Here is a 21,076-nt window from a genome sequence, read left to right on the forward strand (position 1 = left end):
TGCTATATGCGACACAAAATCGCCCGTTTTTCTCATTATTTATATTATCCTTACCAGCATGCTCTCCATTCAAAATAGTTTACCTTATGTTCGTAAAACATCACGCAGGTTTAGCAGTAGTTACAAGTCATTGTGACTATCAATAGACCATTCCCGAAACTCAGACTGGCCACTTCGATAACTATCATCATCTAAATGTACATGCTAATGGCGGCCATTGATGACTGGTGAAGCAAGAATTTAAGGACGGGCGCCTGAACATTCTAGACGTTAGTTCGCTGTATTGTTGTTCGATGCCACCATGACAAGTCTTATAAGCTTCTATGCTCTACAGTTTTGAGTGTGTCATGTATATCCTTGGAACTATCATCTTCGGCACGCGCCAGACAGCTCATGAAAATGAAATGTAAATACATTTATCAAGAGTTTTACTGAGCTAAGCGACTCGAACAGAAGAGTAGTTTCTAGGGTGCCTCAATGTCTAGTAGCTTCCCGGCACAGTCAAAACTGAAACAAATAGAGAAATAGCTGTACAGCGAAAAACACCGCAACTTTCGTACGCCTACCGTGGACTAGTATGTACTAGATTTTAACCTCCATTAGCATACACAAGTTTACTTTGATATTTGAGCCACTAGATGGCGCTGACTTTGTGAAAGGGTCTATGTGGAGCGCAAATTCGTCTGCTTCTTTGCAGGGGCTGCGATGATGTCAGAACTCCAAGCCCTTATTGGCTGATAGAAAAAAAAATATTAAAGAAATTTACAAATCTGTGTAATGCGAAATTAGAGCGCAGCTCTTGCGGAAGAAGAGGGGAGGGTACGCAGATGAGGTTATTCCCCTCTTCCTCCTCCGTATCCTCTCCTGCTCCCCTCCTCCATCCCCTCCTCTCCACTCCTCCTCCAATTCAGCTTCCCCGTTAAATTTAGCGGGGAAAATGACACAACACATGACTTGGTGTCACGTCAGCTATGAACAAATTCAATTTCTCCGCCAGATTTAGCGGGAAAATTGACGTCACGTGACCTCAACACCAATTCGATTCCCCGCTAAATTTAGGGGGGATCGAATTGGTGTTGAGGTTACGTGACGTCAAATTTCTTGCTAAATCTAGCGGAGAAATTGAATTCGTCCGCTAAATCTAGTGAAGAAATTCAGTTTTTCTGCTAAATTTAGAGGGAATTGAATTGGTGTTGAGGTCACATGATGTCAATTTTCCCGCGAAATTTATCATTGTTACGCCGACGTCGACGCCGACGCCGCGTTACACGGAAACGGGCGTCTAAGAGCTGCTCTCTAAAAAAATAATGGATAGACCTCAAGGCGTCAAGCATTGAGGTCTACCCACTATCCTTTCATTCAAAGCCAATCACAGCTCGGGGTGGTTCTGACGTCACGGCGACTCCTGTGCTAGAACCAGAAGACTTTCTTTCCCCACCGCCATGACAGTGGAGTAGCCAAGATCTCTTTTCAAATGAGATCATGCAGGCGAGTCCAGACGTGTTTTACGTTCTTGTTTATTTTTTATATGTTAATCGTCAACATGTGTAGGGAACGTAACCAAAAAGATTTTGTAAAATAATATTTGAAGAGAAAAAAATATTTAGTGCGCCAGAATGGCATTGGTATTTGATTTTTGAAGTTTTCGTTTTTGTCATGTTTAGTGACACGAATTGCGCAATATACGAACATCAGAGATATAAAATACTTTGTACTTACGATAGATCATGGGAACTATTTATGTAAATATTTACAGCATTGTGGAGGTTATGCATCTTGCCTCAAAAATGCGCAAAATGAGCTCATTGGACGTTTTGTCACCAGATTTCTGAGCCGTTATCTAAAGAAATTGAATGGCTGCACAATTAAACTTCGTCAAATATTCCTATTATAACGTGCTTTCTAATAATATAAGAATCATTGCTTTATCTTGATTAGGTCAAAGCCGCTAGTATTGCGCGCGCCGCTTTTATGGCTCGCGGCATTTCGCTTTTGACGCCGGCGTTGGCTCCTGGGGGCGATAGTATATTGACAAAAGTGTTGCTTAGCACCGGTGCCGCCAGCGAGTCAAAGTGATAGCATGTCCCTTTACAAACTGTGCGCACGTAGAGACAGGGATACGACGGATGCCCTTCCTTTCTCCTGACTCTAAAATTGGTTTCTTGTGTGGTCCTGTGGTTTTTGGGCTTAGCGGCTGTGCTTTACTTTCGGAACTGTCACGTCGAACGATGCAAGGCAAAGAAAACAGCTTCCGCATCAGTAGAACGCCACAACGTGATTATCGACTGTTCTGCGGGAGTAAATTCAGGCCTATAAAAAATAAAAACCTTTAGTCCATCGTAGGGTGAGAGGAAGTTTCGTATTGTCCTTTGGCCTTTAGTCCTACGATGGACTAAAGGCCAAAGCCACGGACCACCATGTCCAATCACTTTCCACGCTATACTATGACACGCTTAACATTGATTAGGGATGGACGAATAATGCTTGAATCCAAAAAGCGCCACATCATTTCTATAGCTCCGAAGCTGCAAACGGCCTATATGTCGTGGCTTTCTTTGCGATGTAAAATTGTTGAGTCACTCAGTGCTCTTCGATTCGAACCACCTGTTCGCCCGTCCCCTCATTCATCAGTGATCCGAGACGCGGGCACCGATACGTGCATCGAAGCGAAATACCGCACAATTTCTAAGTGGCTCGTGATTGGATCTGGCGGTCCGTAGCTTCTGCCATTAGTCCATCGTAGAGTGAGACGAAGTTTCGTATTGTCTGCTGTTTCAAGAGGAGCTCACTGTCACCTACATACCTAACATAAGACAATCAGACAGCCTGAGTTGGACTTATGTCACAAGGGCTTTCTAATTGTCGTACCTCAACGCTGCGACCGTATGACAGCGTCAATCAAGGCCCGTTTGCTCGAAGCGCGGTTAAGCGCTAACCGCGGCTAAAGTTAGTCGCAGTACCTAGGAGAGGGATTTTGAAATCACGTGACTGGCCCGGTAAGAATGCGGGGAGCCACGTATGGCCCCGTCGTTTCGTTTGACAAAATGGCTGCGGCGTACGCAGTTTCCACGTCTGCGATCGCATGGGTGTTTGTCTTCAGGGCCCGTTTGCTCGAAGCCGGTTAACTTGAACCGCGGTTAAAAGGTAACTTACTTTCCCTACTAGGTACCTACAAGTTTGATGAGGGCAGGATGAGCGATAGCTCCGCGTTTTATTATAGGGTGATAGCTGGTGTCACCTACTGGTTGTAGCGAATATAAGTGGCTTCCGAGGAAAAAAGTTCCCAAAAAGGGGGAACCCAACAACGCGCGCTATCAGGTTCTTGCGGCGCTGCGCGGCACACATTTGAGCAGACACATTTTTTGTTGCTCGTGGTACAGATACTGGGTATGGTAAAGCTAAATTCACCCTTGTTTGGAAAAATTCTAAATGCTTGGCTGTCTGAATTGAAGACAAGCCTCGTTGAAATTTCCTTCCAAGTTCGAAAGAGGACGACGAAGTTCAGTCATAGAAACGACGAAGAAGGAGGAGGAAGAGGAAGCTACCGACCTGATCGGACGTTCCCTTGCTTGCTCTCTACCGTCTTCATTATTTTGATAGATCTGAGCCCGTCTACGCGTCCCTGACTGGCATCTAAGGGATCAGTCGTGACCGGGAACCGGCCACAGCTCATCGCGGCACGGATTGCGTCGGGTAACCGACACGGAATGAACTCCCAACCCGGTAAGCCTACACCGGCATCAGCGATGGATCTCTCCCAGCAAATTCCTGCTGAAGGCGACCACAACTATCATGTCATCCAGGGAAATCTGACGGGCACCTCAGCTTTGAGAAAACGACCCAATGACATTGATGGCGATTCCCCCGAGTCATCGCTGACACCAGCCAAAGTGCCGGCTGGAGCAAACGACGCAATGGATCAAGGATTCACAGAGGGTGACCTAGAAGGATTCATTCTTGTGGAGCACCGCCGACAAAGAACATCAAGAGTCCCGGTACTACTGACACCAGCAGACAAGGCGCATCGCCTCCAGCAACAAAATCCGCTGATATTAAGCACCCAAGTCAATACGGCAGCAGGCGGCCCCATCATACGTCATCGCTTCACTGCCAGGGGGGGTCTCCTGGTGGAAGTAGCGGACGCCACTTCAGTGAAGAAGCTCTTGCAAGTTCGCTGTCTTGGTGACATACCCATACAAGTAACCATACCCAGCGCCTATCTTCAGAACTATGGACTGATCAAGGCAGTGCCCACGTGGTACACGGATGCAGAATTAAGAGATTACTAACAACCAGAAGGTGTCATCGCCGCTCGCCGCCTTTATCGTCGCCGAGGGAAGCCTGGCGACGCCGCAAGTCCATCAGATCGCGTCGTTCTCACGTTTCGTCCGAACACAGAGCGTCCGACGAAAGTGAATCTAGGATTTACTCGGCACGAAGTCGTCGAGTACATTGAGGCTCCTCCGAGGTGCTTCAATTGTCAAGCCCTTGGCCATGTGGCGAAATATTGTAAGAACACCTTAAAATGCAAGAAATGTAGTGAACCACATTCTACCAAAGACTGTGTAGGCGGGACACCACCGGAGTGCGCTAACTGCGGCGGAGAGCATCCAGCAGACTATGCAAATTGCAAAGTACGTTTGGCTGCGCTCAACAAGACAAAAAGCTTCGTGCACGGTCCGCGACTGACCCCTCCCATTAAGGACGACCCTCCACCTTTGTCGTCTTTCCCGCCATTGGATGTTCTTCAAGAATCATCAACCTCGACGGCCCCTCAGCAGCAAGTACAGCAGAGAACCCCTAAAGAAGCTAAGCCAAAACGTACTCCTTCGAAAAACAAGCAGGGGGCTCAGAATGAGTCCACCAATGAACCACAAGAAGCTACAGAAACATCAAGACCTGCTCCGCCACCTCCATCTAAACGCAACAAGCAGTCTAACAAGAACACAGATACTCATGCTGGGTCCACAAGGGGGCCACTGTTCCCAGCGCTTGGATTGATGACGGTCGGCGACATAATAAGTCTTATCTTCTCTGTCCTTGAAAGTTTTACTTCCAAGCTGCCATCCTGCACCTTTAAGAGCATCCTCGAGGGAATTATGGTCTTTAAACCCGCAATTGTAACAATGATCACCAGCATGCATCAGTCTAATGGCTAATGCCTCTTCTTTTGAAGATGATGTAAAACAAGCCACAGTATTTCAGTGGAATGCGAGAGGGTTACCTTCACGTCTTTCAGACTTCAGGCAGTTTGTATTCAAGTACCGGTTCCCGATCCTAGCCATCTGTGAATCACGTGTAGCCGCAGATTTCCGCCTGTCCGGATACGAAGTGTTTCAGTCGGCTCGGGATTCTGGCATTAGTCGGTTATTTCTAGCTCTTCGGAAAGACCTCACTTATGTTCACCATGATGTCCCATCACACCCGAATAATGAATACGTCTCTGTAACTGTTCGTAGGGGGAAAGTTTCATTCACCATAATTGCTTCATATGTAGCCCCGTCCTGCGTGTTTGACGTTTCTAGATTGGATGCTATTATTAGACAGTGCCCAGGGCCAATCTTATTGACAGGAGACTTTAACGCTCATAACGCGGCCTGGGGGAGCGCAAAAACTACGCGTCGTGGAAGAGAGCTGCTTGATCTGGCATACTATCATGACCTTTGTGTTTTAAATGATGGGCCACCGACTTTTGTTCGAGGCACCCGTAGCAGTAGTTGCTTAGACGTCGCCTTTGTGTCACGCGAAATCGTCTCACGGAGCTCCTGGTTCGTAGATGTCGAGTGCCATGGCAGTGACCACATACCAACCTACACCACAATTTCTGGTTTCCAAGTCAACACCAAGCCTCATTCTGTATTATACACCGACTGGAAAAAGTTTAAAGATGATGTAGAAGTGCGCCTCCAAACCACTGGTACCTATCATGAGTTTATATCTGCCATCCAACTGTCAGCAAAGGAAGCAACGAAAGCCGTTCACCTTTCGCCCTCCCGCACCACGGTGGACGCAGAATATGAGCGACTGCGGGCAATCCGCCGACGCGCAGAGAGGCGTGCAAGGCGCACAAAATTACCTGCTGATATCCGCAATGATAGAAGAACTCAAAAGCACATGCGCCGTCATCTTAACAAACTTTCCAAGAAAAAGTGGAGACGCACTTGCGCTTCTTTTGACCCACGTGCCTCCTTGTCACTTATGTGGCATATAGCGCGAGGGTTACGATCTGCACCACAGCAGAGAACACCATTTAATGCTCTCTCAATCTTCTTACGAAGGCCAGCTCTTGCAATTGCTGAGGATTTCTGTGCTTCACTTGTAGGCCCATCAACAGTGAATACTATCGACCCAACAAGTGTGAGCTTTGAAGAGGTTGCTGATCATACTTCAAGAGCGATGGATAATATGTTTAGCGCATTTGAACTCGATCAAGTTCTGGCATCTTTGACTCACTCTTCATCGCCTGGACCAGACGGTATTACGTATGGTACACTTGCACACCTTGGACCTCAAGCCCGCCAACATCTTTTAGACGTATTTAGTGCTTCCTGGCTGTCCAGCTGTGTCGCCCAGGGATGGAAAACCGCTTGCGTAGTACCCATCCTGAAAGTCGGTAAGTCTCCTTTAGATATCAAATCCTACCGACCTATTGCGCTTACAAGCTGTATCGGAAAATGCCTGGAACGCATGATTCTTTCGCGTCTGGAATGGTTTCTCGAATCCAACTCACTCTATCCGGAATCAATGACAGGGTTTAGACAAGGCCGCAGCTCTATCGACAATGTCATTGACCTAGTTGCTCATGTCGATGATCAGAAGCTCCGTGGCAAGCTCACAACGGCTGTATTCCTAGACATTCGGGGAGCCTTTGATAATGTTCAGCACTCAGCAGTTCTGCAAGGCCTAAGATCAATAGGTATCGGAGGTCGTCTTTATGACTGGATTGCCGACTACCTCCACAATAGGACAATTTTCGTCCGCACGAGTGATGGAGATACCAGCCACCATATTCTCACCAAAGGTGTTCCGCAAGGAGGGGTTTTGAGTCCAGTCCTATTTAATATCGCCGTCATTGGTCTACATGCACTCATCCCGGATTCTATCCATATCTCGCTGTGCGCCGACGACGTGTGTCTTTGGACGTCAGCAGCGTCTCCTAAGAGAATACATTGACGCCTGCAAGCTGCTCTCCACAACATATCGAGGTTTTTGGCCATGCGAGGCCTTGAGTTATGCCCTGCAAAATCTGCTGATATTGCATTCACTAGAATGAAAGTAGATCGTTACACCTTATCAATTGACGGTACTACTATTCCATACGTTCCATCTCATAAATTTCTTGGAGTTTATATCGACAAAGGGTTAACTTGGAGCTCCCATTTGTCACATCTCAAAAACAGACTCTCTGCGTTTATTACCTTAGGACGCTTTATAAGCGGCACAACTTGGGGTGCTCCAACAGCGGCACTCCTTCGTTTATACAACGCCTTATTTGTTGGAGTTCTTCGCTACAGCCTTCCTGTCATGCATGGACTTAGTCCTACCAACCTGAAAAAACTCCAATCTCTTCAAGCACAAGCACTCAGAGTATGTCTCTGAGTCCCTAAATCTACATCCACCATTGACACCATTGCTGAATCTCACTGCCTTCCAATAATAGCCATTCGAACCCAGGAAACTGTTCGGAATCATATTCGACGCTTAACAAAACATCGCGCTCATCACCTGGCTGACTTACCAGAAAGGTGTTTTTATAGCCGTATTGGACAGCAGATTCTAGACCATACTGACAGCATACCGACTACGTTTCAAGAATATATGTTACCTACAACGCCCCCATGGTTCCTCTTCCCACTACAGGTGTATACAACCATCCCGGGAATACCTAAAAAGGCAACTCTTCCTGCAGTCGCCTTGCGGCAGTTTTCTCTGTCTGTGTTGTACACACGACATTCCTCCTCCTGTCACATCTACACGGATGCATCCACGACTCATACTAGCTCCTCTATTGGCATTGTAATTCCCGCCCTCACCCGTACAAATGGTTATAAGCTTTCACATCGAATGTCTTCAACAGCTGCTGAACTTGTAGCAATTCGTGAAGCGTTAAGATTTATTATTGCAATGCCTCCTCGTTCATGGACGATAATAACAGACTCTAAGTCATCGCTGCAGTCCCTAGACTGCCCAAGCAAGAACAGCCCTTATAAGCAACTGCTATTACAAATACTTCAACTCCATTACGACGGGGCGTGTCAAGGCCACTCGATGTGCTTTCAGTGGATACCCAGCCATTGTGGAATTCCGGGCAACGAAATGGCTGATGCTGTCGCAAACCGAGCCCAAACATCCACTGAGCTGATGCAAGCCCCATTTACCAGGACGGACATCAGAAGCGTGGTGAACACACTCGGAAAAAGAACCGCCTCACGTCTCTGGGAAGATGCCGCTGACAAGAGTACACCGCTACGAATCATTGACCCACATTTAACATTTCGAGCACCTCCAGGTCTTAAACGGCGGCGTGAGGCTGTGCTTCATAGGATACGCCTGAAAGTTGCATATACGAAACGTTACCTATTTTGCATTACGCAAATCGACTCTCCAAATTGCACCACGTGTGGGATTACTGAGGATTTAAAACATATAATGACAGAGTGCCCTAACTACGAAGATGAACGACTTCAATTGCACGTACATCTCAACTTATCTCCTGGAACTTCTCTCACCATGAAAATGGTACTAGGTCCCTGGGAAAATGAGGCTTTTGCCGGAAGAGCCACGAACGCCCTCATCAGGTTCCTGTCAGAGACAGGCCTGGACAAGAGACTTTAAAACTGCACAAGTTCTAACCTTCCTCCTTATTTTTTTTTTGTGTGTGTGCGTGATACTTTATTTCTTTCTTTAACCTTCGTATCCCTCATTCCCCGTCCCTACTCAGAGTAGCCAGTCAGGAGATGACTCCCGGCTAATTTCTCTGAATTCCTTTTTCTTGTCAATAAAAAAAAAAAAAAAAAAACGACGAAGAAGGTGCGAGCAGTGAAAGGCGGGCGGTACACCGGCAGCATGGTTGGCCAGCATGTAAGAACTGTATATAACACCATCATAAACTGAAAAAAAAAAACCTCTAATTCGGCTTTAGTGAAAATAGACCTATTAGTAAATTACCCAAGCATCGAGGAGAACGCTGGAAGTGTAATTCTACGGTCCGCGCGCGCTAGCCTTCCCCTTATAAAAGATTCGAAGTAAATAATCATAATAAGGCTTTGACAAACGCGCGTGCAAGACAAAATTTGTTTTAGATGCTTTGCTTTAGAACAATCACTACTGCGGATGCCAGCACGTGCAACGCGTGTAACTAGACTCGCAGCATGCACCTCGGTGCTTGGGAAATTTAGAAAAAGGTCTATTGGGACGCTGTCTGCTTTTGTGTGCTATCGATACCCGGCCGATTGAGTCAAGGCGATCCACTTTCCAAAGACGCTGCCATGCCGACAATTATTGCGTTAATATAGGCTTAGGAATGGCCAGAATCAAGAGATTATCTAAAAAATGCGGCGAGGTCATTGTTCATGCTTTGCAATTTAAGTGAGGTAAGGTAAAGCGAATGCCTCCCGCACCATTCGTTGCTGGCTGACGTGGGCAAATAGTACGCGGATATCTTTACTGGTTAATATCTTTTTCACCTTTTTCACCTTTTTTGTTTTACTCAAATAAATATTCACATATATATATATTTTTTGTTTAATTTTTACGGACATCTTAGTGAAACTCTGCCATTGAAGTCACAGGTTTAACTTGGTCAGCCGCACCTACAACCGTCATGAATAGCAGTGTAACAAGCTTGGTGGCTTAAACATTCCCACGTCATCGCGAATACACATGTAAATATTTGCATATAATTTGAATTACTGTTTTTACTTTCTGTAAAAAAAAAAAGGAGTTAGTAGTGATTACAAATGAAAAAAAAAAGATCGGCTAAAGCTCATACAACTTGCACTTTTAAAGGGCAAAACAGGTTTATTGGTTAAATAAATGCAAAGGACGAAAAACACAGGGATTGTTTTAGTTAGTAGAATACTTAAATTGTAGCCCTATGCAGCACAATAATATATCTAGTCATAAAATACACTGAATAAAACTATCATCTCGTTTGTGGCCTTGGGCAAACATGCCGGCGTGCTACGTACATTAAAACTTATTTTTGGCCTAGTTGGTTCATGATGCAGTGGTACGTACACTTTGCAGCGCTGTAACTTTGAAGGAAACAAAATGATGCAACATGTGTTTCATGTATGAACGCAAGAGCATAGTAGAGAACTATCACGATAAATTAAAAAAATGTCGAATATGTTTTTTTTCCTTAATTGCCCTCTGAAGTCTCCTAACTTCGTACTTTAAGACAAGTTTAGAGCACCATAAAAATATTTTTTCTAGATAAATAAATGAATTGTATTTTATTAAAAAGAATGGTTTCATAGTAATATATGATATACATTTTAATGTTATAGCTATTCAATTTCATTAAATAACGGCTCAGAAATCCAGTGACACGATGTCAAAGGAGCCAAGTTATTGCATTTATGACGCAAGATTCATAACCTTTACAATGCTTTAAGTATTAACATCAATAGTTTCCATAATATATCTTAAGTACGAAATATTTTAGCTTTATGATATTACCGCGCTCACGGTTGTCCCGCGGGAGCGCTTCCATACCGTGAACGCCCACTGCGCCAAAAAAGTGATCGTCGTCATCGTCGTCTTCGGCACAGCCGGTAGCTGACTTGACGGGGGCTCTGGACAGGCAGTCGGCGTCGCTGTGTTTTCGGCCTGACTTGTAGACCACGGTCACGTCGTACTCTTGCAGTCGTAGACTCCATCGAGCGAGGCGTCCCGATGGGTTTTTGAGGCTCGCTAAACAGCACAGCGAATGGTGGTCGGTGACGCCTCGAAAAGGACTCCGGTACAAGTACGAGCGGAATTTCGAGATGGCCCAGACGACGGCCAGACATTCCTTCTCGGTCGTCGAGTAATTGCTTTCCGCGTTCGACATGGTGACCGACTAGCGTATGCGATCACGCGCTCTGCACCCTCTTGTCGTTGAACCAGTACCGCTCCGAGTCCTGTATTGCTGGCGTCCGTGTGAACTTCCGTTTCGGCTTATTGGTCGAAGTGGCCGAGAATCGGTGGGGACTGGACCCGTCGCTTTAGCTCGTCGAATGGCAACGACGCAAGAAACCACCGACAAAGCCGGCAGGTCTCCTGCAGCCGATCGCGCCCCCGACTGCACCGTTCCAGCAGGTTGGAATGGATCTCATTAGACCTTTCCCGCCGTCGACGCAGGGAAACCGTTGGATAATCGTGGCAACTGATTATCTCACCAGGTACGCCGAGACAAAAGCACTCCCGTCGAGGACCGCCGTGGAAGTAGCAAAGTTCTTCGTTGAGTTTATCGTCCTCCGACACGGCGCTCCCCAAGTCCTTATTACGGACCCAGGCTCATCATTCATGGCGCGACTTACACAAGAGATCCTCCGCCTGAGCCACACCATCCACCGTTGAACAACGGCATACCACCCGCAGACCAACGGGCTAACGGAGCGATTAATCAAGACCATCACCGACATGATCTTTATGTAGTACGTGGACGTGGAACACAGAACGTGGGATGAGATGTTGCCCTACGTCGCGTTTGCGTAGAACACGGCGGTTCAAGGAACCACCGGGATTACACCTTTCAGCTCGTGCACGGCAGAAAGGTGACGACGATGCTCGACGCCATGCTGCCCCACGACTCGACGGACGACGGCACCGACGATGTCCAGCTGGTCACTCAACGAGCAGAAGAGGTACGCCAGCAAGACCGCCTTCGCATAAAGGACCAGAAACGTGTCGAAGCTGGCCGGTACAACCTTCGTCGCCTTGACGTGGAGGTTCAGCCCGGATACAGGGTGTGGGTCTAGACGCCCATTCGCCGCCGCGGCCTCAGCGAGAACCTGTTAAACGGCTACTTCGGACCCTACAAGGTCCTTCGCAGCCTTGTAGTCTTGAACTACGAGGTGCTCTCCGACGGAACCCGACCATCAGGACGCCGGCAGCCACGACCCGAAGTGGCCCACGTAGTTCGACTCTAGCCGTTCGACGCGCGTTCGGATTGTGGCGTTGAATGTTTATTTCGTCTCAGAGTATTTTTTTTGTTTTTGTTTTTACCTATTTTTCTTCTGATTTCGCGTTGCATCGGGACGACGCGCTTTGAAGGGGAGGATAATGCCGCGCTCAGGGCCGCGCAAACAACGCTTGGTCACGGCATTATAGAAGATTCTTGTTTTTTCTTGCTCGGGGTGTAACTTTTATCATTTCGTCTTTGTTTCTTGTTCTGGAAAGTGCCTGTTCATTCTCGCCTCGAGACCGCGACGCTGGAAGCTCCTTTGCCGAACATTCCAGATGCCGACACACTCCAGAGAAGCAGCGACCCGCGACCTTGTCGAGTCAGTCTCGTTTTTTTTTTTTTTTTCGTTTGGCACACATTTGTTCATTAAAACTTTATCTTCAGTTAACTGTTCCTCCCCTCGTCGCCTTCATTCGTGACAATATATATGTAGTTCTCGTACTAGGTGTCACAAAACATAAAAAAAAAATCTTTAAAGATAAATTATGTTGATCTGGCGCACTAATATATATATATTTTTTTCAATCTTCAAATAATATTTTAAACATTTTTTATGTTTCCTACACATGTTGAACAATAACATGTAAAAAAAAAGACAAAAAAAAAACGTTTGGACTGGTGTGCATGATCTTATGTAAACAAAGCCAAGATATATATTTATCTATTTATTTATTTTTTTTTTGGAAAAGGGGGGGGGGGGATTTGTAGGTGGCGGGGATGGCCACAATTTTGGGGTGTGGAGAAGCTAAAATCCCCTATAAGACCCCTTTCCTCCCCTCAAAACCGCAATTTTGATGGAACAGATGTCATCATGACGCTGCGCTTCGCACTACCCCCCCCCCCCCTCCCCCAACCTCAACTTAGAAGGAACAGGTGTCACCATGACACAGCGCATCGTCCTCCTCTCCCACCCCTTTCCTTCGGTTTCTCATTCCCATTCCCCCTTTCCTTCCCCCTTATCTGCTAATAATTTCGGTTAGAGCGTGAGGTTTTGTCACCAGAATTAAACGCCGTTGCTATTTGAAAGAGTGTGTGGTCGTACGTTTACGTCTTTTATGTTTTTATTCTTTCATTTCTAGGACAGATGCCAGCTACAAAACAGTAGCGGCATGCAGCCATCACGCCATCAGAGGTTAGAAACCCGAAGCTCAGATACGCGAGCTCTGAGCTTTCCTTCAGTAATTCAATCGTAGATCTTTCCGTCGGGCTTTTTCTGCAAAATACACATATTGCGGGAAAGCCGCCTCTGGTGGCAGTAAGTGGTAAGTAAGTAAGTGATTTATCTGCACAGAAACGAGTGCGTATACCCGGCGGAGTGGCTGGCAAAGCAGGGAAGGGAAAATCATTACGCGAAATGCGCCTGTTTGCTTACCGCCGTGTACCTTAAGTAAACAGAGTGAAAGCACAGAATGAGTGAAGGTGATGGTGGTAGCTAATGGTGATCACTGATGATGACGACTGACGGTGATGACTGATGGTGGTGATGAAAAGGGTGAAGTAGGGCTTCAGGATTTGCAGTGGTCTTCGCTGTGGTGGATATTTTTCTGGAACTGCAATTTAAGAAATCATGTATTTAGTATCTGGTAAATTCTTACATAAAATACGTCAATCCCTTATTCAAGCGTACGTTCGCGTGACAGATTCTAGTCACAGAATAGTAGATGTCAAATAGCGAACACGTGATAAAGTGATAAGACTCTAAGTTCAGTTGCAAGCGCGTTCCGGTTGAGGAGGTCTTTCCCTCAAAACCTTCCGGCTCCTTTGGGCTTCTCCTTTACAAGACTCATAATGCGGGAAAGCCAGCTTGGGAGGAATCAGTTTTTCTGGAATAAGAGTTTTAAACGGGATGGCAGAGTACAAATCAATATTATTTAAATCGAGATTTAAAGAAATCACACCGGCTTTGCTATTATGATTTAAATAAGATATTAAAAATAATCCCGAAATTGTATTTGATAATTACCGTGCGTGTATCATATGTTTCTTTCTATGCCCAGTTGTATTCATTTTAAATCAAGAAATATATATGTGCGGTTTCTTTTGGATTCAGCCAGCAAGTGGCAGTCGTATTTTTTTTTTTTTATTTTGCTTCAAATTTGATATTTTGTGGAGCATGTTCCAAGAAGAACAATCCTTTTTATTTTAATGTCCTGACTTGTCTTGTTTCGGAGAAAAAAAAATCTCAAAGAAGCGGGAAAGAACGACGAGGTTTTGACGATTGTCGTGTGTAGCGTTTTTGAATCACTCTCTATCTCAAAGTATTCAAAAGAGAGCATCTATATTCTTTTAGTGTGATAGATATGAAAGTAGGTAAAACAAAATTATAACTACTATTTATTATTCGTCGCTCCAATCTTTGTGCAAATTCCCAAACATGCTTCCGCGAACCACTGTAACCTAAATTGCGGATTTTTTTTTGTCTATTATGTTTAGTATCGCTTTTAAAATAATATCACGTGTAGAACCTTTTATTGCCTTCAAAATTAGGCAAAGTTTGTGTTTTTATTATGTACGAGTACTGAAAAATATATTATAAAACAGAGAAGGTTTTCATTTTTTGTTCAATTTCAGCACGCTGTATATATTAAAAAAGAAAAAAAAAAACATTTTTAGTTTTTTCCTTTTTCTCGCGTCGCGTTCTTTTTGCACCCTTATTTTACCCAGAATACATTTCGTTAGAGGTAGTTTCACTGGTTTTTAGTTTTAAGCTTCTAAATATGCTAAAAAAGAGCAAGTGCCGATGGTGGGTTTTGACGATTATTGTCTGTGGCGTTTTTGAACCCCTCTCAATCTCAAAGTATTCAAAAGAGAGCTTCTATATTTTTTATTGTTATATATATGCAAGTCGGTAAAACGACATTTTACACTTTCAGCACGCTGTATAAAAAATATAATTTTTTTTTTGCGTCGCGTTTTTTTTTTCACACTTTTCTTTTAGCTAACATACATTCCGTTAGAGGTATATGCACTAGTTTTGAGTTTTAAGCATCTAAATATGCTAAAAAAGAGCAAATGCTGGTGGATGGTTTATGAGTTATAGCTCTATATTTTATTTTTCATTATAATATTCTAAGGGACGTTTAATAAATAATTAAATAAAAGACATTGATGTCGTTAGGCGTATAATAACAAGTTTGCAATTCCAAACGTCTAAACACTATAAAATCGCAACTGCCGAAAGCTGGTATTCAGACAATTTCTGCCGGTGCCATGATTGGAGAGGCCTGAAGCCTGAACCCTATGCGCTATATAATCGATACTACGTTAGAAATATCAAAGTATAATATTTTAAAACATTAGAGTAAACTACAGTTCCTATTGGAAACCTAGATTTTGAAATTTCGAAATTTAATATTTTTAAGGCGAAATTGATGTTGATAACAGTACAGAATCGTTTTTTAGCGTATTTAGAGGCTTAAAACTTAAAACCAGTGCATATACCTCTAACGGAATGTATTCTGAGTAAAAGAAGGGTCTGAAAAGAACGCAACGCGAGAAAAAAACAACAACTTTTCTTTGTACAACGTGTTGAAATTTAACGAAACGTGAAAACCTACTCTGTTTCATAATTTATTTTTTAGCACCCGTACATGATAAAGGCCCAAATTTCGCTTAATTTGTAAGGCAATAAAAGTTTCTACACCTGGTATTATTTTGCAAGCGATACTAAACGTAGTCGACTCAGAAAAAATCCGAAGTTCAGGTCACAGTTGTTCGCGGAGGCATGTTTGGGGATTTTTACAAAGATTGAATAAACGAATAACAAATAGTAGTTGGAATGTAGCTTTACCGACTTGCATATATTGTCACGGGTGGTGACCAATAAACAAGAAATAAACAGGAATAAATAAACGTTTAATGTGGCGAACTTGTGCCAAAAATAAAAGGGTACAAAAGATAATAAGAGAGCGTCGCGGGCGTCGAAGTCGGCGTAACAGCAGAGTCGAACGCTGGGGCGAAACTGACTCCGCTCGCCTTGCGGAATCCCTTATGTACCCTCGTGGGTTTCTGGATCGTTCGGTGTAGAAGGTTCGGTGTGTAGAACATTCTAACTTCGAATCAGCAAGACGGTTCTCGAATTCACTAGAACATCAAATTACACTGTCAACAAAAATGTGTAGTCGCGGCCAGGAACCGAACCCTGGCCTTCTGCGTGGGAGGCAAGCGCGATAACCGTTAGGCCACGCGCGCGCTGCCTACTTGGCCAGCTGCGCGCGCGGCATTACTCCCCCCTTTAAAAAGTGCATCGTCCCGATGCAACCCAAAAACAAAACAAAGCAAATAAAACAGAACGGTAAACTAAAGGGTCATTTGGAACACATAAGGTCCACAGTCCTATCGAGCGTAATACGGCTTCAGTCGCACGACGTGGACGACCTCAGGTCGTGGTGGGCGGCGTGACGATGTTCGTGTTCCGTCGGGCATCACCTCGTAGTTCAGCTCGCCGAGGCGACGAAGCACCTTGTATGGTCCAAAGTACCGTTTCAGCAGTTTCTCACTGAGGCCGCGGCGACAGATGGGCGTCCACACCCACACCCTGTCTCCGGGCTGGAAGTGAACGTCCCTGCGACGAAGGTTGTAGCGGCCCGCGTCGACGCGTTGCTGGTCTTGAATCATGAGTCGGGCGAGCTGGCGGACTTCTTCGGCGCGTTGAGCAACCACCTGGGCGTCGGGGCTTCCATCGTCAGCTAGTTTGTGGGGTAGCATTGCGTCCAGCATGGTCGTTACCTTCCGACCATGTACCAGCTGGAAAGGCGTGAATCCAGTGGTCTCTTGAACCGCCGTATTGTAGGCGAACGTGACGTAGGGCAACACCTCATCCCACGTCTTGTGCTCAACGTCGACGTACATAGAGATCATGTCGGCGATTGTCTTGTTGAGTCGCTCCGTCAGCCCGTTGGTCTGCGGGTAGTATGCGGTGGTACGACGGTGGCTGATGTGACTGAGCCGAAGAATTTCTTGGGTCAGCTGTGCCATGAACGACGATCCGCGATCTGTAATCAGAACTTCGGGAGCGCCGTGCCGGAGGACAATGAAATCGAGGAAAAACTTGGCGACTTCAACCGCAGTCCCCGAAGGAAGGGCTTTCGTTTCTGCGTACCGCGTGAGATAATCTGTGGCGACGATTATCCAACGGTTTCTCAGGGTCGACGGCGGAAAAGGACCAAGTAGATCCATTCCGATCTGCTGGAACGGTGCAGTTGGCGGAGGAATTGGCTGCAGGAGACCTGCCGGCTTCGTCGGCGGTTTCTTGCGTCGCTGACACTCGTGGCAGGATCGGGTGTAGTGGTGGACGGTTTTGGGGAGCTTGGGCCAGTAATACTTTTCACGAATACGGGCCAATGTCCTGCTGTATCCAAGGTGTCCGGACGTCGGGTCGTCGTGACATGCTTGAAAGATCTCCTCTCGAAGGTCGGTCGGGATTACCAGCAGCCACGGCGAGTTGTTGTCCCCGAAGGTCTCTTTGTAGAGTACACCTTGTCGAATGGCGAAGGTTGGCAGGGCTCGTGAGAAAACACGGGGCACGGTACTCACGCGCCCTTCCAGGAGCTCCATTAAGGCGCGCAGCTCCGGATCGTCTCGTTGACGTCGTGCCATGTCATCGGTGTTCACTGCCCCTAGGAAGCACTCGTCGTCATCGTCGTCGCTGCTGCCGGGAGGTGTTTCGACAGGGGCCCTGGACAGGCAGTCAGCGTCGCTGTGCTTGCGTCCCGACTTGTAAACTACAGTCATGTTGAACTCTTGTAGCCGGAGGCTCCATCGAGCGAGGCGTCCTGACGGGTCCTTGAGGTTCGCAAGCCAGCAGAGCGAGTGGTGGTCCGTGACTACGCGGAACGGGCTTCCGTACAAGTACGGACGAAACTTCGTAATTGCCCAGACGACCGCAAGGCATTCTTTCTCAGTCGTGGAGTAGTTTCTCTCTGCCTTGGACAGTGTCCGACTTGCGTAGGCGATGACTCGCTCGGTGCCTTCTTGTACTTGAACTAGTACCGCGCCAAGTCCTGCGTTACTTGCGTCAGTGTGAGTCTCGGTGTCCGCATCCTGATCGAAATGTCCAAGAACCGGAGGCGTCTGGAGTCGTCGCTTCAGCTCGTCGAATGCTTGCTGCTGTTCCTCGGCCCTCTCGAACCTCTCGGCGTCCTTCGTGAGGTTTGTGAGTGGTGCGGAAATCCTTGCGAAATCCCGAACAAAGCGACGATAGTAGGCACAAAGTCCAAGGAATCTTCGCACGGCCTTCTTGCCTGTCGGCGCTGGAAGTAACGCGACGGCGCGAGTCTTCTCTGGGTCGGGGCGAACGCCTTCGTTACTAACCACGTGACCTAGAAACTTCAGTTCGTCATAGGCGAACCGACACTTTGGCGGCTTGAGGGTGAGTCCGGCGGTCCGTATGGCTTGAAGAACAGCACGGAGTCGTCGCAAGTGCTCGTCGAAGTCGCTGGAAAACACTACGACGTCATCGAGGTAGACGAGACAGCTCTGCCAATTCAGTCCTGCCAGTACGGAGTCCATGACACGCTGGAAAGTTGCTGGCGCCGTGCATAGTCCGAAGGGCATCACCTTGAACTCGTACAGCCCATCCGGCGTGACGAAAGCTGTCTTCTCTAGGTCCCGTTCGTCGACTTCGATCTGCCAGTAGCCGCTCTTCACGTCCATCGATGAGAAGTATCGAGAGTGGCGCAGCCGGTCTAGCGTGTCGTCGATGCGGGGAAGTGGGTAGACGTCTTTCTTTGTCACCGCGTTCAGCTGCCGGTAGTCCACGCAGAACCTAAGCGTTCCGTTCTTCTTCTTAACCAGTACGACTGGAGAAGCCCAAGGACTGCTTGATGGCTGGATTATGTCGTCGTTCAGCATCTCTTGGACTTGCTCCTGGATCACCTCCCTTTCTTTGACGGAGACTCTGTACGGCGATCGATGCACAGGGCGCGCGTCGTCCTCGGTAACGATTCGGTGCTTCGCAACGGCAGTTTGGCGCACCCTCGACGACGTCGCAAAGCAGTCGCGGTACTCGGTGAGGAGGTTAATCAGCTGCCGTCGTTTTGGGCCCGGAAGCTTAGGGTCAATGTCAAGCTGCGCTGGCGACTTACTGCCTTGCTGAGGTGGTGATGATTCTTCAGCAATCGCGGCGATTTCGGCGGAGTTCCGAAGTTTCTCGACGTGGCCCACAGCGGCACCTTTTGTGAGGTGTTGCGTTTCATTTCGGAAGTTCGTCACGAGGACCACAGTCTGCCCACCCTGAAGTTCAGCTACTCCTCTTGCGACGCCTATTCCTCTTCCCAGGAGCAATTGAAAGTTGCCTTCCAGGACAACTTCGCCGCAGGTAGCTGTATCGGCCACGACGGGTATGACAACACTTGATCGCGGTGGCAGGTTCACGTGGTCGGCAGCGACTCGGATGGCGGCTGACGCTGTTTGGGGTTTCTCTGAAGGTGGCACATGGGTTCGCAGCGTCAATCTGTTTTCACGAAGGTCGATGACGGCGCCGTATTCAGACAGAAAGTCCATGCCGAGAATGACGCCCCTGGCACAGTCTTGTAGAATGACACATTTTACAGGGCACGTCTCCCCATGGATCTTGGCGCGAGCGGTGCATCTTCCGACTGGTGTAATGAGATGCCCTCCGGCGGTTCGTATTTGAGGTCCATCCCACGGCGTCGTCACTTTTCGCAGGCGGCGAGAGAGCCTCCCACTCAAGACTGAGTAGTCCGCTCCGGTGTCCACGAGTGCCGATGCGTCGAGGCCGTCAATAACAACGTTTAGGCTGTTGGACACCGTTGCAGAGACATCGGTACGGTGCTGGGCGTCGGTAGAGTGGGAGCGCTCCGGCGTTCTTGGAGGCTGTTTGCTTCCGTCGTTTTTGGCAACGTCACCTCCAGGCGTTGCCGCACTTAGTTTTCCCGGCGACGCAGGGGAGATAGGCTCTCTCGGCGGGGTCGGTGCGCTGGGGACGCTGAACGTCGTGGCGATGGGGAGCGGGCTTCACGGCGAAGAGACGACACTGGGGAGGGCGAGCGTCGGAGGTACTCCTCAATGTCGCGAGGGCGTTCGTCGTATCTTGGGCGCGGGTCGCTCGGGTGGAACCCGCGCAGCCCCAGCTGTCTGTAGGGGCATCGACGGTAAATGTGGCCGGCTTCACCGCAGTGATAGCACAGGGGTCGTCGATCCGCTGTCCTCCACACGTCGGTCTTTCGTGGCGCTGCCTGTTCTGGGTGGGCGTGCGCCCGATCTTCCTGGCGTCGGGGAAACTGCGGCGCTGGAGGTTCACGTCGGGGTGGCGCGGTGTACGGGTGAGCAGGGGGCGGTGGTCGTCGGGTAGCTGCGGCGTAGCTCAGTGTCGGTTGTTCGGGAGCGGCGTTGACAAGAGCTTGTGGCTGCAGCGCCTTCTGAACTTCTTCCCGGACAATCACGGCGATTGAGGGCGAATCCGGGCTTGCGGCAGCAGGAAGAAGCTTCCTGATTTCCTCCCGCACGACGTCCCGGATGATGTCGCGGAGGTCCGGGCCGGTGCAGCTGGAAGTCGAGAAGGCAGCGACGCCGGGAAGTCGCTTGTAATGGGAGGCCCGTGCTTGAAGGGCCCGTTCGATGTTTGTGGCTTCCTTGACGAAATCTTCGACGGTGGCTGGGGGGTTGCGGACAAGGCCTCCGAAGATGGTCTCTTTCACCCCTCGCATCAGGAACCGCAGCTTCTTCTCGTCAGGAGCGTTTGGGCCGGCGCGGTTCATGAGGCGGAGAACGTCCTCGACGAAACCTGTGACGCTCTCGCTTGGCCCTTGGCTTCCTGCTTGAAGAAGTTCCTCGGCCCGCTGACGTCGCTGGCTGGCAAACGTGCGTCGAAGTTCCGTCTGGAAGTGTTGCCACGACGAAGTTGACGCTTCGTGGTTCTCGAACCAGGTGCGTGCCGTGCCT

The sequence above is a fragment of the Ixodes scapularis genome, unplaced genomic scaffold (genome assembly GCF_016920785.2).
Source record: "Ixodes scapularis isolate PalLabHiFi unplaced genomic scaffold, ASM1692078v2 PGA_scaffold3__209_contigs__length_174095766, whole genome shotgun sequence".
Taxonomy (NCBI): domain Eukaryota; kingdom Metazoa; phylum Arthropoda; class Arachnida; order Ixodida; family Ixodidae; genus Ixodes; species Ixodes scapularis.